The sequence below is a fragment of the Stegostoma tigrinum genome, chromosome 5 (assembly GCF_030684315.1).
Source record: "Stegostoma tigrinum isolate sSteTig4 chromosome 5, sSteTig4.hap1, whole genome shotgun sequence".
NCBI classification, from domain to species: domain Eukaryota; kingdom Metazoa; phylum Chordata; class Chondrichthyes; order Orectolobiformes; family Stegostomatidae; genus Stegostoma; species Stegostoma tigrinum.
The window spans coordinates 52,062,221-52,074,662 of NC_081358.1; the positions used below are offsets into that span (position 1 = coordinate 52,062,221).

The following is a 12,442-nucleotide window of genomic DNA, read 5'->3' on the forward strand; positions in this document are numbered from 1 at the left end:
ACTTAACACAGAATTAATGAAGTTAAGACAAACCTCATCTTCTGTTGCTAAACTCAAATCTGAGTCAAATTTTAGCCTCAAAAAAATAGGTCGGAGGTTAAAATGTGAAAAACACCCTTTCATTGTCACCCAAACGCTCCTCCAAAATACCTACCTCTGATTTGACTAGACATGGAAAGGTGGCTGTGCCACTAATCCTCTCCAAGGAAGCAGATTAACACTTTAAATATTATGATGTAGTCATTCAAGATTTGAAATAAAAGCTGCTGGGACTGCCATTTCTCAGCCCAGGACTACCAAAACCCATCAATGGTTGGTTGTCTGTTTGCTAGCCTGGTGCTTGAAGAATGTCCACTCGCCATCTCCTCATACCATATCCCTCTGCTCTGTGAGGCCTTCAACGAGCCCTTCCTCACATCTGACACCACTGACAACAGTCTCTCAACCTCTGTCTCCAACACAAATCGACACTCTTCTTGGGGAACTGGCATTCCCTTGTCCTGCATTCTTCACTGAACACCCGAATGGAACCTGCCGCTTAGTTAAGTACACACAACTCTTCTGTGTGCAAGAGAGCCCTGACTTCAGAATTATGTACCTTACTGACCTTTCACCTTAACAGTGTCTGTCCAATTCAGATCTAGGCCTGTATCTTTCAAACCAAACATTAATTTGGCTAACCCTTTCTACTGTCTGGTATGGCATATGGCATATTAGTATTCCTGAAAATGTCAGAGTTTAGCTTGTTTCAGTTATCAGCCCTATTCCTTATTTTCTCTCTGCTGGGTCCCTGTCTTAGTCTGCCAACATTGTTACTCTGCCAGGAATTATGCTGACTGCTCACTTACCCCTTCTAAATGTCTATAAGCACATTGTGTAATGACCTCCACTGTGGGAGTGTTATACCATTCTGGATGTCATGAACTGAAAATGCTGGGAGTCCCTGATTGGGAGTCTCTGAGCTTCTTATTACTACCAACAACCTCTTTCTGTGCTGGTGGGCTGTCAGAATGTATCCATCCCTCAGATCTGTGGTTCAGATTGCTTTTCAGGATTTTTTTTTAAACCTTCTGAGCCAATTGCAGATGGTCTCTTCCCACATTTTAGAGCAGAGAAGGAACTAGATAGTCCCAGTCTCAAAATTTTCCCAACCTGATCGCATCCTACCCATTCAGAATTCTTTCTTCCATCTGATGCTTTGCCCTAGTTGTTCTGCTCGTCATGCTCCTATCTAGACATAGCCACACAATGGAACGTTAGTCGAACAACCTCTCCCATGTTCCTATGTAGTGTGACAAACCAAGCTGTTTCTAAAGATCAGCAGACTGTTGGTCACATATGGTGATTTAATGATGGTTCATTAAATCTTCACAAGAGCCTTAGATGGTTCATGGTGTATTGCAGGAGTATACTGAACTAATTCAGTTTAGGAGCTATGTCAAATAGGAATCAAATAAAGACTAAATCTTTCACACTGGAGTATGACTGGAGTTTTTCATGTGATCATGTAGTACAACTGGAGGCCAATAAAAATGATTCTGGCAACTTCTATTGCACTACCATTGCAGTGTGTTGCGGGGTTTTTGCAAGCTTCCACAATACATTCTGCATTAGGTCAATTGTGACTGTCTTTGACTTGCATTCAAAACTAGTAGATTACTCCTATTGATTAAACATTCAGAACAAGTCCTCCACAGCCAGTTCTCATTCTATCTTAAATTAAATTTGGAGATAATAGGATAACAGACTGAACTCACTCATCTTATATCAAATGATCCTGCAAATTTCTGATTCAGTCATCCGGTGATTGTATCAAAATTTGCAGCCCGTCTGGCATTTTAAGGTAGCTTTGGAATGGTCTGTAATCAGGTGGAGATTTACAAAAATGGTCTTCCGAATATCATTCATTCAAGTGCACCTTTTTTGTTTTTCTGTTTCAATGGTTTTCTATTTAACCCTTAGGAAATTCCTACAGTGCCTTCAACCCAGACTGTAAATCCAAATTGTGTGGCACTGCTTTTAGCTCAATATTGGATTTATTTTATGGACTTGAATCTTCTAAAAACCATCATTTATATCACGCATTAAGATTAAGGGCTGCATTTGACTCTACTGGCGCAGTGCCTGTTTTGTCGAATTTCATGGAGCGTTTCTCTGTGCAAGGCCCAGAAAGATCTCTTGCTATAATTTATCAAACTTAGCTCATTAACTACTTACCTTGCTGTTGTGACACCTCTTCACCTGATTCAAGCCCTATTCCACCATGTGCTATACCCAGAACAGCACTACTGGTACCAGTGCTATTTTTAAAAGGCTGTGCACTAGATACACACTGTCAGTCTGGAGCTGCCCTGCATGGTTCCTTACCTTTGCCCTGGATATGGTACGGAAGGGAAAATTGGCACCACGCTTTATACGTGGGAACCTGGATGTCCTCCTGGAAAGGATGGTGCAGACACAGAACACTCACTATTCCAGTATCAGCAGTGGAGGCCACGACACAGACCATGCTAGCCTGATCTGAGTTTGTCAACCAAGTTAAAGTAATCTCCGCCATCTGGAGGAATGCCTGGCACTGCTGGAAGAAGGTCAGTGGCCTTCGCTAATCCTCCATGATAGGCACCACCATCTTCTCTCCAGTATTTCACACTTTCTCTATCTCTACTGTTTTCCCCACCTCCCACCTAGGCTTATACTCTACCACTCTCACTGTTGCCTGTAATATCTTGCCTCATTTGCTCTCAGTCACTCCTGCTCCCAGTATCATAAACCCTGCATGCCCACTCTACTTACTTATTGACTTGCGACATTACCCTACCAGCATCAAAAGTAACAGTGATGCCATCTTCTTTCATTTACCATAATATCTGCCTTTCTCTTACTCTTATTCCAGGAGGAAAACAGTCCATAATGGGACAGAAAGTGCCAGGACAGCTGGTGGGCAATGATGCTGACTGCTCTGAGTGACTGACCGTGTCCAATCCCATGGACTGGTATCAGAGGCTGTCCTTGACTTACTGCACCGAGAGACCCTTCAGTTAAGGCCATCTTCTATGACTTGACTGAGGACTGTTAACTAACATGACAAGCTTTCTGACTGTGTTTGTATTAAACAGCATGGCAATAAGCAGCCCTGTGAGCCTGGTATGTCTGGCTGAGGGCCAAGGTGCAGAAAAAGCAAGGCACGGTTGCTGTGAACATCTAGGTAAGCTCAAAGTGACTACCAAGACAGCAAGTGAACTTGTCAGTGATGCAGCATGGTCCAGCTCACGAAATGGGTGTGTCCCTAAACACAACATAAACTCAGTGTAATAACACGGTGTGAAGCTGGATGAACAGAGCAGGCCAAGCAGCATCAGAGGAACAGGAAAGCTTGACGTTTCGGGTCAGGACCCTTCTTCAGAAATGGGGAAGGGGAATAGGATTCTGAAATAAATGGGGAGACAGGGAGAGGCAGATAGATGATTGATAAGGAAGATAGGGTGAGAGGAGACAGACAGTTCAAAGAGGCGGGGTTAGAGCCAGTGAAGGTGAATGTAGGTGGGGAGTAGGGGGGGCATAGGTCAGTCCAGGGAGGACAGACAGGTCGGGAGGGCGGGATGAGGTTAGTGGGTAGGGGATGGGGGTGGGGCTTGAGGTAGGAGGAATGGTTAGGGAGGCGGGGACTAGCTGGGCTGGTTTTGGCATTTGGTCAGGGGAGGGGAGATTTTGAAGCTTGTGAAGCCCACATTGATACCCTTGGGCTGCAGGGTTCCCAAGCAAAATATTAGATGCTGTTCCTGCATCTTTCGGGTCGCGTCATTGTAGCAATGCAGGAGGCCCAGGATGGACATGTCGTCTGAGGAGTGGGGGTTGGGGGTAATTGAAATGGTTCGCAACTGGGAGGTGTAGTTGTTTGTTGCGAACTGAGCGCAGGTGTTCCGCAAAGTGGTCCCCAAGCCTCCATTTGGTGTCCCCAATGTAGTGGAGGCCACAACGGGTACAGTGGATGCAGTATGTAACATTGACAGATGTGCAGGTGAACATCTGTTTGATGTGAAAAGTCTTCCTAGGGCCTGGGATAGGGGTGGGGGGGGGGTATGGGGGCAAGTGTAGCACTTCCTGAGGTTGTAGAGGAAAGTGCCAGGTGTGGTGGGGTTGAAGGGGAGTGTGGAGTGGACAAGGTAGTCACGGAGAGAGTGGTCCCTCCAGAAAGCACACAATGGTGGGGAGGGAAAAATGTCTTTGGTGGTGGGGTCAGATTGCAGATGGCGGAAATACGTTGGATTTGGAGGTTGGTGGGGTGGCACATGAGGACGAGGGGGATTCTGTTTTGGTTATCATTGCGAATAGAGGGTGTGAGGAATGTGTTGCAGAAAATGCGGGAGACATGGTCGAGGGCATTTTTGATCACTGTGGAGGGGAAGTTGTCCTCTTTTTTTCAAAAAACCGCATCTGGGTTGTTCCGGAGTGGAATACCTCATCTTGGGAGCAAATGTGGCGGAGGCGAGGGAATTGGGAAAAGGGGATGGCATTTTTTACAGGAAGGTGGGTGAGAGGCGGAATGTTCCAGGTAGTTGTGGAAGTCAGTAGGTTTAAAATGGATATCGTTTTCCAGGTGGATGCCAGAGATGGAGACAGAGAGGTCCAGGAAGGAGAGAGAGTTATCCGAGATGGTCCAGGTAAACATAAGGTTAGGGTGGAAGGTGTTAGTGAAGTGGATGAACTGTTTGAGCTCCTCGTGGGAACACGAGGCAGCACTGAAACAGTCATCAGTGTAATGGAGGAAGAACTCAGTGTAGCCCAGATGCTAAACTAATTGACCTGTAATTTCCTGTTTTCTGACTGACTGATTGACTGACTCTTTTTTTGACTATCAGATTTACGCCACTATCTTTCCATCTAAGGGAATCATACACAAATCAAGGGAGCTTTTGGAAGTTTAAAACCAATGCATCAACTGACTGACTAACCTTTCTTTTACATCTCAGGATGTTGGTCCACTCTCCAACAGTTTACTCAAAACCACTTTTCTTGTGATTGTGATTTTCTCGAGTTCCTCCCTTCCATTTCCTGATTTATCACTGCTGCAGGACTGTAACTTGTATCCTCCATCCTGAAGACTCATGCAAAGTACCTTGACAATCCATCTATCATATGCTTATTTTCTATTCTTAGTATCCAGTACCATTTTCCATTGAATCAAAGTTAACTTTGTTCACACTTTCCTACTTTAAATATTTATGGGTCACTTTATTGTCTGTTTTTATATTTCAGGCTGGCTTTCAGTCATTTCCTGTTTATCTCTCCATCTTAATTGCTTGGTTGTTCTTCACTTTTTATATTCTGTTCAATCTTCTGATCTACCACCTGTCTTTGCATTATTATATGCTTTCTTTTTTTCATTTGATACTATCTTTAACATTTATAGTTAATTGTAGATAATGGGTCTGTCCCTTGGAATTTTTCTGATTCAGAATAGATATATTCCAATATATTCTGTAATATCTCCCTTAAATATCTATTACTGAATCTCTATTGACCTATCTTTTAAACTAATTTTGTCAATTCACTTTTGCCAACTCTGCTTTCATACCCTATAATTCCCCTTAACTTTTTAAACCAGTCTCTTACACACTCCTCTCTCCCTCCAACTTAGTGTAAAATTCGATCATGTTAATGGTCATTGCTATCCAGAGGTGTCTTCACTATGAGATCATGAATAAGCCCTATCCTCTTGCATTATATCAGGTCTAGTATAGCCTGCTCTCATCAGATCTAAAGTATGATCTTATAAGAAACTACCCTGAAAACATTCTGAACTCCTCATCTAGGCTACCTTTGCCCATCCAACTTTCCTAATTTATATGTAGATTAAAATGTACCATGATTATTGCATATTATAAAACTACCCCCTGGTTCAGGTATTTTGCCATCCTTGTCTGGCTTACATGTGACTCTGATCCTCAGCAATGTGGTTAACTCTGAATTGCCCTGTGCAATGGCCTAGCAAGTCACTCAATGCAAGAACAATTGAGGATCCGAGATGCCCCCATCCCATAAAAATCAAACCTATCCATGCACCCAGTTTCATTGTAATGAGCCTGTTAGTTTTTGAGATAAATTGTTTATAGATAAACACACTAACAAACATCCCCAGATAACAAGCTGTTGAGCTGGATGAACACAGCAGGCCAAGCAGCATCAGAAGAGCAGGAAAGCTGATGTTTCGTGCCTAGACCCCCCCCCTTCAGAAATGGGGGAGGGGAAGGGGGTTATGAAATAAATAGGGAGGGGGGGAGGTGAATAGAAGATGGATAGAGGAGAAGATAGGTGAAGAGGAGACAGACAGGTCAAAGAGGCGGGGATGGAGCCAGTAAAGGTGAGTGTAGATGGGGAGTTAGGGAGGGGATAGGTCAGTCCAGGGAGGATGGATAGGTCAAGGGAGTGGGATGATGTTAGTAGGTAGGAGATGGGGGTGGGGCTTGAGGTGGGAGGAGGGGATAGGTGGGAGGAAGGACAGGTTAGGGAGGTGGGGACAAGCTGGGCTGGTTTTGGGATGCGGTAGGAGGAGGGGAGATTTTGAAGCTTGTGAAGTCCACATTGATACCATTGGGCTGCAGTGTTCCCAAGAGAAGTATGAGGTGCTGCTCCCGCAACCTTCAGGTGGCATAGTTGTGGCACTGCAGGAGGCCTAGGATGCACGTGTCATCTGAGGAATGGGAGGGAGAGTTGAAAAGGTTCGCAACTGGGAGGTGCAGTTGCTTAAGGGTGTAGTCAGTTGCTGTTGATGTAAAGTGTATTTTTAAGGAGCTGTGAACACTTTAAGAAGCTTTTCTATCTTTTATTTGACAAAGTATTTGCAAGATTTCTAGGGTAAAGTTTTCTTGATGTTAGTACGAGAAGTCAGGCACGAGGAGATCTTGAAAAATCCCTGTGTCAATGGGAATTAACCAAAAGTATTAAAAGTATGGGTTAAATGTACTCTTCTGTTAAATCTAGTTACTGCAGAAGCCGCTTGTGTTTCTTCCATCAAATCATTCTTATTTTGTTGAATTCTACAATAGATTGACAATCATTTTCAACCCAATGCCCCAGGTTTATTAATGTTATATCATTTACATTTTACCACATCTTTAAATCCATGGTATCCTTGCACAAGCTTTATTTTCACGTTTTTATTATTTCAGTGTATCGTAAAACATTAAAAGATATTTGAGTTGGTGTGTTTTTAATTCATTCTTTGATTGTTTGGGAATTATCACATTTTTTGTAAAGAAAGGTGATTTGATAATTCCCTCTATTAATATATTGCACCTTATATCTCAATTTTTCAAAGGTCTTCGTACAATGAGCTACTTTTAAATACATGACTGCTGTTAGCAAACATGAGTTATTTGTATCAACAGTTCTTACAAACAGAAATGTGTGACTAATTACTCTTGGTTATTTTTCATTGTATTCCCTGCATTGACCATGACGACAAACTTCCTGCATTTGTTTTATTTTATATAATGCCTTAATTATTTTAGTGCACTGAAGACAGGTAGTCAGAGCCTTCCTATTGTCTCAGGATCTGCAACAGTACAACACACCCTCAGTTCTGCAGCATTGGCGTACCATCTCAGTTTGTTGTTAGACTTTAAACTCTGGACCTTCAGATCCAGTGACGCGAGTGCCATGAGTTTTCAGTGCACTGCAAAGTTATGAAAAGCAAGAGAGTTTATTTTTGATCAGTGTTGCAAATAAAATCAAGAAGGAATAAATCCTGTTAGAACTCTGCCCATTCTACACAAGGTGAACCCTTCCAGTTATGCCCTGCAGGTAAGCCCAAAAGACCTGGTGTATTAAACTGGCATGAAATGTAATGTTATAAAATGCCTAGTAACACATGGTTCCAGGAAAGAATTATGTGCTGAATTCATTCGTAACACTAACTGGCAAGTTCTGGCTCATTGAAAAGATTCTGATTTTTAGCTGACACAAATGTGATTTTTTTTTAACCTTCTTCCCATCTTGGCCATTTTTGGATGCTTGGATAGTCAATTGATTTTTCACTTGTTTAATGAATCGGACAATGCAAATTGATCTGAATTAGGCAGATGAGAGCAGCAGCAATGTTCAAAGTTTGGTTAGTTGTTTACAGGGCTGCTTTATTCCAGTAACATTGTTTGGCGTGTGGAAAATGTAGCTATTGCAGTTTCTGGTGCTATAGGTGCAGTGATGCAGGAACAGCCAAATTCACCTAGGTTACCGGTTGAAGTCGTACAGTGTTATGTGAAGCATAGCAAACTGTGTTCTGAAGATCTTTGCTGAAAGGCTTCTTGTGATCTGTCAACAAAGGCACAGACTTTAAGCTGCAGAGGAATATTAAATCTCTCACCTGTTGGTGATACAGCATTCATTGTAGAACTGTTAGCCTTCCCTGTTCTGTAGCTACATTCCCGCCTGGGTGACCTTGGAGAAGGAACATATGGTGTTCAATGATACATTCGATGCTTTTAGAGAAAGGTGGGAAATGCAGGATGTGGAATGCCCTATCTCCCCTTCCAACTCCATTTTGATTGAGCCCCCTCCTGATCAGTGATCAGCATTGTCCGTGCCAAGGATTGCCTGTAATTTGTGTAATTGGAAACATGAGTGATTCAGCAATGGTAGATAATAGGTGAAAAGACTCATGGGTGATTTTGGGGGGAGAAAAACTTCAGTTGTTTGTGATAATACTTGCAGATATATAAAAAAGAATGCTTAGTCTTGAGGGCTGTTCTGGTGGAATGGTTGTGTCCTACCTCTGAGCCAGAACTTCAAATCCCACTGCCATAGAGGTGTGTAATTATATCTCTGACCAGGTTGCTTATAAAATAAGAGAATTGTTGGGCTTCAGGTGTGGACTTTCAAACTCTGTTTGAAGAGGGTACTTTTTGTTTGTGGGATGTGGGCATTGCTAGCTCGGATCAATTCAGATCTGGAATCACGTCTGAGCCAGACCAGGTACAGATGGCATACCTCCTTCGCAAGAAGCCATTAGTGAGGCTCTTTTTTTGAACAACAATGGTTGCCATTAGGCCAGCTTTTTATTGAAATCAAATATCACCGTCTGTCATGGTGGCATTTTAACACCGGTGCCTAGGATATTAACCCAGGTTGCTGCATTACTAGCTCAGTAACAGTACCACTACGCCACCACCTCCTTTATTGCCAGTAGCTACCTCTTCAGCCTGCTTCTTGGGCTTGAAAGTATTGGTGTGGCTTGGAATGCTACAGAATGAAATCATCTTGTGCTTGCGCACAAGGGCTTCACAATGAGTAGAAGACGTAGCAAGGGATAGTTGACCCCGGTTGTTCTAGAGTTTTGTGGTGTGTGTGCGTGCGCGCATGTATGTGTCAATGACACCCGCACAGATAGCCAAGCATCAGTATATTTTGATAGGCACACTTGACATTATTGCCAGCTCTGGCTAATAAGTCATCGTCATCCATTTTATGTACTTGCAGGCTGCCGAGGGAGAGATCCTGAATAGGTTCATGGCAGAGCCCTAGGAGGATTTGGAGGCAAAACGAATTGAGGGCAGATGACACTTCCAGCTGCTCAAAAAGTGGACAACTATGGTCGTTCATTTTACTTTTCTCCCAAATCTCAATATCTCGGCTAGCTCTTGCACCACACATCATGTCATATGTTTTTATGCTGTGCACCAAGTCACATGGTCATATTTTCACAATGCACATGACACCATTGAGTTGTGTCCTCTTTGTGTCCTTTAACCTAGGCTTATCCCGAGACACACACATTCAATTCAACAGCATAGATTTCCTTAAACATTTTACTGCATCACTGAGAAAATGCTACCTTGTTCAGAGCCAAGGCCTTTGAATGAGATGGTAAACCAAGGCTCTAACCATCTATTCCAACTGCATGGCATTACTTGGTAAAGAACGGAGGAGTTTTTTCACTGCCTTGCCAACAATTTTCATAGAACCAAAATATATTAACTGGCTATTATCCTCATTGCTATTTATAGGATTTTATTGAGTGCAGTTTGGTTCCTGGAGAGGTGAAAAGTGTGATATAAATGCAAGCCATTTTATTTCTTAATCTTAGAATGGTGCTTATGTTCCGAATTTGGATCTAATCCTGTTTTGATCTGTTAATTACTGTGTTCATTACATTTTATGCTGCGTGATATTGTTCTTGGTGATGTAGCCAAGTATTTTGGGAGAATATTTCAGCTTTAACTATACTTAGCTTAATTCCTTGACAAATCTGTTTCCATTTCAATTATGTACTTGTTGGTATTAATCAGTTAATGGAATTCTAAACAATAATCTCTAGAAAGATCATCACCAACCAATCACTTGGCATTTTCTGTCAATTTCTGTTTAGCATTGAGCTCCTAAAACATATCCTTACCAAATTTGCAGTTTTACTGAAGTCTACAATTATCCGGCCCAATGAATATGCATCATTATCTATTTTTCTAGCCTTTACATTAATCTCTGTGAAATTGCTGTGGGGAAGCCAGTAGCTACAGCATTGACTGGCAATAGGCTGCACAGGTTTAGCACCACTCTGCAGGCAGTATGTTTTGAATGTTTTGGAATCATAGTGAGAGCACACATACTCTTAAAACATAATGAAGATATTTTATTTCTCTTTTTCGGTATACTCCTGCAGAGAATGTGTCTTAAGCCTCAATGGGGAGGGTGGCAGCAGGGGGTGTTTTAGTTGGATTCAAGTTAGCCTTTTGTGTCAAGAGTTTTCATCTAAGGTTGCCAACATTGGTTGGAAGCATTTCTGGAGGTTTGATCATTTGACATTTTGACCACTTGATACCTGATCATGAGACATCTAATTATGTGACTTTGATAAATGTTGTCACAAACATCAAGTTTATGGTCCATGTATTTTAAAATATAATCTCAATTTTATAAAGATAACTTTTCAGTTAAAATTGAAATCAGAAGAGAGAGCAATGAAGCAGCAGGTAGCTTACTTAGCTACAGAACTTGAGGTAGGATGTCTGTAATGCTTGCAAAGAAGTGCAGTCCAGAGGAAAATCTGTGTTTTGGGAAGTAGTGCTAAGTCAGTTTAAAGACATTCAGTAAACCTTCAAAGGTTGTAAGTACCCATTTACTTTATCAGTTGAAAAAATAAATTGTAAGTAAGGGATAATTAACTTCAAGTTCAGTTTGAGAACAATCCAGAGTAAGAGTCATGAAGGTGGGTGTAGCTTAAGAAAGTTATCTGGTTTTAATTTATCTAGTTGTTTACTGGATATGTTCATTACTGTTTGGCTTTGATGTGGTTTTGAGCTCTTAAGAGAAAATAGCCAACATAAATAACAGAGGCCTTGGGGACATCTTGTGGCATAGTGTAGTGTTTTTCCTGCTGGTCTAGAGGCTTTGTGTTTAGGACCAATCTCAGGACTTGATGACCACACAAGATGCATTCATAAAGTGGCCAGGTGGATTGATTATTGGCCTGTAAATCCTTCCAATATACCTAATAGCAAGCATCCTGGTTAGCAATCCTGCAGAAGACAATGGTAAAGTACTGGAATATAGTGTCAAGCATAATCACTGACCAACTCAATTGAAATTCATGTTTGCTAATGCCCTATTGGAAAGAGTGCTGAGAGAGAGAGAGGTCAACACAGTAAGCAGAGTAAAGCACTAGCTTTTTATTGACTATGTGGGAGGTGGGTGAAGCCTGATTTTAGTTTGATTATATGAAAGTACAGAGCTGGAAGAATTCCTAATTTGAAGCTTGAGGAAATATCTGCGGTGAGCCCCTCAGTATCTTATTGAAAACTAATCAACTAAATTGTCCTGGCATATTGCAAAGTAAGCAGAACAAGGAACTGTAGCATATCGTAAATGGACAAGTCAATCATTTTGATGTATTTATAAGATAATTCTGTGGAAACCTCAGTGTGTAACGTTTTAACTTTTAAAAAAATCTTGTGCATTTTTTGTTGATTAAAGTAAGAATGTGGATTTTGTAAATGGATTATAGAACATAGAACATTACAGCGTAGTACAGGCCCTTCAGCCCTCAGTATTGCGCCGACCTGTGAAACTAATCTGAAGCCCATCTAACCTACACTATTCCATTATCATCGGTATGTTTATCCAATGAGGATTTAAATGCCCTGAAAGTTGGCGAGGCTGCTACTGTTGCAAGCAGGACATTCCACACCCTTAAAGAGAAGCACGCAGGCACAGAATTTATAGGCAAAGAAACCTTTTTATCTGAGGTTATCCCTTCACTTGCTATTCAGCTGTTGACACTTGAGTTGTCTTACACTTTTGATCACCTGCAGAGACTTATTATTCAGCCTGTTGACACTCCACTCACGCCATTTGTATGATCTTTTGATTTCTCTAACTATAAATTCTGTGCCTGTACGCTTTCTACACTTTACCCAATGAAGGAGCAGTGCTCCAAAAGCTTGTGATTTCA

The 12,442-nt window shown here is 41.8% G+C and overlaps 1 protein-coding gene across 9 annotated transcripts in view; it reads left to right on the forward strand.

Moving 5' to 3' along the window:
- LOC125451998 (neurocalcin-delta) overlaps positions 1–12,442 on the forward strand; it is a 302,863-nt gene that overhangs the window by 162,446 nt on the left and 127,975 nt on the right. Inside the window, exon 1 of one of the 9 annotated variants that reach the window (XM_059645992.1) lies at positions 7,669–7,803. The exons of the other annotated variants lie outside the window; for them this stretch is intronic. The gene's annotated coding sequence lies outside the window, so the exon portion shown is untranslated. Of the gene's footprint in view, positions 1–7,668; positions 7,804–12,442 lie in introns of those variants that run through there. 9 annotated transcript variants of the gene reach the window in all.